The 5311-nt window shown below is 39.0% G+C and overlaps 1 non-coding gene across 1 annotated transcript; it reads right to left on the reverse strand.

Annotated features, from left to right (window-relative positions):
* Window positions 1-3946: 3946 nt before the first annotated feature.
* TRNAD-AUC (transfer RNA aspartic acid (anticodon AUC)) lies at window positions 3947-4018 on the reverse strand. Its single transcript has one exon. It is a non-coding gene; the product is annotated as a tRNA-Asp (tRNA).
* Between the last annotated feature and the right edge of the window lie 1293 nt (window positions 4019-5311).

Below are 5311 nucleotides of genomic sequence, written 5' to 3' on the forward strand. Positions count from 1 at the left end.
AGGTTTACAGGAACATCCTGACCTGACCATGACCTGACCTCAAGAACGAAGGATCTGACACCAAGAAGTTTGCAAAAACTAACCAAGCCCCTCCCTCACCTTTCCTATAAAGGGGCTTTGCTGAAAGATTTCAGGGAGTTTGGGATATTTAAGGCATGAGTCACCTCTCTCCTTGCATGGCCCTGCAATAAACCTTTCTCTGCACTGAACTCCAAAGTTTTGGTATTGTTTGGCCTCACTGAGTGTCAGGCACATGGACTTGCATTCAGTAACACCATGTCTCAATTAGCAATAAGCAAACCCAGACAGAGAGAGGCAGGGAGAAACTACGTGATTCCTAAGGTCATGAGTGACAAAGACAGGACTAGAATGGATTTTGTTGACTTTTCAATTATGATAAAAGTTAGAGTTGAGCCTAAACAACATCAGAACTGTAGGAAGAGAAGGAGAATTGGGAGGTGTTGTCAAGTACTAGAAGGGTACAGTGAGACTGTGATCCTGAGGACTTACTTGGAAGTAAGGGAACATGGTGGTTGCCTTTTTTTTTTTTTTTTTACATCTTTATTGGAGTATAATTGCTTTATAATGGTGTGTTACTTTCTGCTTTATAACCAAGTGAATCAGTTATACATATACATATGTTCCCATATCTCTTCCCTCTTGCGTCTCCCTCCCTCCCACCCTCCCTATCCCACTCCTCTAGGTGGTCACAAAGCACCGAGTTGATCTCCCTGTGCTATGTGGCTGCTTCCCACTAGCTATCTACCTTACGTTTGGTACTGTATATATGTCCATGCCACTCTCTCACTTTGTCACAGCTTACCCTTCCCCCTCCCCATATCCTCAAGTCCATTCTCTAGTAGGTCTGTGTCTTTATTCCTGTCTTACCCCTAGGTTCTTCATGACATTTTTTTTTCTTAAATTCCATATATATGTGTTAGCATATGGTATTTGTCTTTCTCTTTCTGACTTACTTCACTCTGTATGACAGACTCTAGGTCCATCCACCTCACTACAAATAACTCAATTTCATTTCTTTTTATGGCTGAGTAATATTCCATTGTATATATGTGCCACATCTTCTTTATCCATTCATCCGATGATGAGCACTTAGGTTGTTTCCATCTCCTGGCTATTGTAAATAGAGCTGCAATGAATATTTTTGTACATGACTCTTTTTGAATTATGGTTTTCTCAAGGTATATGCCCAGTAGTGGGATTGCTGGGTTATATGGTAGTTCTATTTGTAGTTTTTTAAGGAACCTCCATACTGTTCTCCATAGTGGCTGTACCAATTCACATTCCCACCAGCAGTGCAAGAGTGTTCCCTTTTCTCCACACCCTCTCCAGCATTTATTGTTTCTAGATTTTTTGATGATGGCCATTCTTGTTGAGACTTTTTTCTGTTTTTCTTGCCTCACTTTTGCTGTTATCATCTAGGCAGCCTCTTTATAAAGGAAGGAGTCACCTGACCTATGAGATGAATAATTAATTTAAAACAATCATGATGATTCCATTTCCCTTTGCCAATGATTGGATTAGTGGTGGCCATGTGACCTAGATCTAGCCAATAAGATATAAGGGAAAGTCTTCCAGGAAAAATGACCGTATTAGCAAAATAGGACAAAAAGAGAAAGCTCTCTTGGCTTTGAGCTTGTGTAATTATGTGATGTTTGGAAATGCAGAAATCTTTTTTCACCATGCAAGAAAATTAGGAGACTCTTGAAGAAGTTTTGTGTCCTGACATCATTGAACTGGTGAACCAACTCTAAAATTTATATCATCAGATATTATTTTTTTAATGAAACAAATAATTACATTTTTCTTAAGCCACTTTTAGTCAGGAAATTTATTACTCATAGCCAACAGCATCATAAAGGACTCTGGTTCCCATTAGTCTTCCTTTGCCTGCAGGTCCACTCTCTGCCCTTCTCTGTCTTGCTTTGTGCCTGGAAGACTGACCCCTATAGGAACTGTATCACCTGGACCTCTTTGCCTTCTGGTTTCTGGTTGGCATTACCTAATGACAGGCTCCTATAGATCAGAGTATTTTTTTCCTACAACTGTGTCTCTGTTTCAATGTGGTTCTGACTGTGCTATGCCCCTAAGAGGGTGGCTTTCCCTGTTAGCCTTTTTTTCATGGCTGCAGCTCTCAACTAGGCTTAATGACTTACATTTTACCCCCTTTTTCCTTCAGGTCAAGGGGGACAATATTAGATTCTTGCTGTTAATTCCTCCCCAGTGTCTCAACATCTTGTGGATTCCTTTAGCCTTACCTATACCTCTATAGATAGTTCCTTCATTAAAAATTCTGAGGCTGTTGACTGTTTTCTACTGAAAATATTATGGATACATACACTGTCTAAAGGCTTTTAAAAATGAATCAGAGGGACTTCCCTGGTGGCGCAGTGGTTGAGAGTCCACCTGCCGATGCAGGGGACATGGATTCGTGCCCCGGTCCAGGAAGATCCCATATGCTGTGGAGTGGCTAGACCTGTGAGCCATGGCCTGCACGTCCGGAGCCTGTGCTCTGTAATGGGAGAGGCCACAACAGTGAGAGGCTCACGTACCGCAAAAAAAAAAAACAAAAACAAACAAACAAAAAAAACAAACAGAATCATAGCAGAGATATGTCATTTATTTAAAGAGTAGAATAATTCTAGGCCAACACAAGTTGTTTGTATTGAATAATTAGGGTGGAAGTCTTACCCTGTGTATTAGTTTACTGGGACTGCCATAACAAAATAACACAAAAGAGTTGGTTAAACAAAATAAATTTGTTGTCTCACAGTTCTGGAAGCTAAAGTCCAAGATCAAGGTGTTGGCAGGGTTTGTTTCTTCTGAAGTCTGTGAAAAAGAGCCTTTTCTAGTCCTCTCTCCTAGTTTCTGGTGATTTGCTGGCAGTCTTTGGTGTTCCTTGGCTTCTGAAACATCACGACAATCTCTGCCTTCATCTTCACACAGTGTTCTCCCTGTGTGCTTGTCTGTGTCCATTTCCCCCTTTTATAAGAAATCAGTCATATTGAATTGGGGTTCCACTCTACCCCAGTATTACCTCAACTTTACTAATTATATCTGCAATGACCTTATTTCTAAATAAGGTTACATTCTGAGGTGCTGAGGGTTAAGACTTCAACATATAAATTTTGGAAAGACACAATTTGATCCATAACACCCTGTCTGAAGAAACCAGTAGGGGTTAGTTGTTCTGCCTTGGAACAGAAAAAGGACTTAGAAAAGCCTGTCAAACACTAGTTATGGTTGATGGTACCCTTGACCAGGAATATCAACTCTCTACATAAACTCTCTAGTCTGAATGGTAGATACACTGCCATCCTGGAAATGGTTATCTCACATAACTTTAACCATATTTACCAAGAAACATTTTGACTGTAATTTACCAGTCCATTTTAAGATTTAAATACTTTACATGTTTTATTTAATTTAATCTTTACAACAGTCTTACAAGTTAATACTAGCCTCATCATTTTTCAGATAAGCTTGAAGTCACTTGCCTGAGGTCTCCCAGCTTGAACAAGCCAGAATGGTGAAGCCGGAATTAAAATCTAAGACTTGACACAGTGAGAGAAGGTCATAGCTAGGGATCATAGTGTTGTGTCACCTTAGCTTTCTAATTTTTTTGTTGGTTTGTTTAAGTTATGAAACTGAAAATCTCATGTGCACATCAGTATCACTAATTTATTAAATGTTAGGTTGTCCTGGGACTGATTGATGTCCTATGCTGGCAACTCTGTTTTCCAACTCTCAAGTCAGAGGTTGACCTATAACCCCATCTCTGCTTGTTTTCTTTAAACTTTCACAAGAGCTAATAGACAGTAGATTTACTCTGAGTGAGATTTAGCTAAAAAATTCTTCTTCTTCCTAAATATAAATTTTCATGCTTTTATTTATTTATTTATCTATTTATTTTATGGCTTGTGGGATCTTCCCTGACCCGGGATTGAACCTGGGCCCTGGCAGTGATAGCACCAAGTCCTAACCACTGGACCACCAGGGAATTCCTTTGTGCTTTTATTTTTAAAAAAGCATTCCTATGTGATGAATATAAAGGGGATATTCCTTAAAACCACTCACACACAAGTATGTAAGAAATGATAACTGTCCCAAATTGGCATGGGAAACTGATGAGAAGCTGTGTAAGAGTGCAGTAGGAATTAGTATGTTTGATCTTTAGCACTGCCTGAGAAAACCATACATTGGAAAGAACATCCTTCCCCTTCATTCACTGGGAAATAAACAGGCAGCAAACAGGACTACATTCTAAAGCAGACAGAGTTGGAGGCCTGAAAGATTAGCATAGCTCCAACAACTGGAAATTGAAAACTAAATTGTTTTTCTTTTCACAGATTACTTACTAATGGATGTAATTCCTTACATTTAGTCAGACAAAAATTGCCTTATTGGACCAGGTAAACTTCCCAGGTAAATCTTGTTATCTTTAAGGACAATTGGATGCCTGTGGTCAGAGTGGGTGTATTTTTGCTGCCGTTTTACCATTTATAATGTAGTTTAAAAGGTTTGATTACATTTCAAGCCAATATACTCTTCTCTCATCCCTCTATAATTGGGCTTCAGAGACTTGAGATTCAAATTGGCTTACATATAAAGTTATAAATGCAAAATTTATGGATGTCAAATAAAACAAGAAGTTTTGGATGCTCAGTATTATGGAGAAGTGGGAAGATGAGTGTCCATGATGTGCCAGCTGATCTCACATAGATGAGTTCCCTTGATTCCTTCAGCAGTGTTTGAAGTGGATATGCTTACATTTATCAAATTTATGAGAATACCAGCATCAGGAGACATTAAATTGTCCAAGGTCTCATAGGTAGGAACAGAAGACCTGAGAATATACATATCATCATTTTAATCTTAAACTCTTTATAGGATAACACATTCCCTTACATAGCAAATTAAATTCCTTACCAGATATGTTATAACACAATAGTTACAAAAAGTCTGTTTTGTAATAATTGACTCTGCCAGTTCATTAAGTACATTCCCATCCTTCTCTCCCTTCTTACTTCTTTCCTTCCATCTCTCCTTCCTTTCCTTCCTTCTCTCTTTTCTTCCAACATTTTTTATCAGGCACCACAATGAACCAGATCATGTTTCATTTTAAAGGGGACATGGATTCATTGAGTTGTAATTCTCAGGTAATGACAGTTGTCTCAAGGAGTCCCAGGCTTCAGAGATGAGAGACCTGGACCTATACTGGGTGAGCTAGGAAGTCACGTCCTCATGAGCCTGGCAAGATGGTATAAATCTGGTGGGAGAAAAGGAAAGTTCA

Source organism: Mesoplodon densirostris, chromosome 1, assembly GCF_025265405.1.
Source record: "Mesoplodon densirostris isolate mMesDen1 chromosome 1, mMesDen1 primary haplotype, whole genome shotgun sequence".
Lineage (NCBI taxonomy): Eukaryota > Metazoa > Chordata > Mammalia > Artiodactyla > Ziphiidae > Mesoplodon > Mesoplodon densirostris.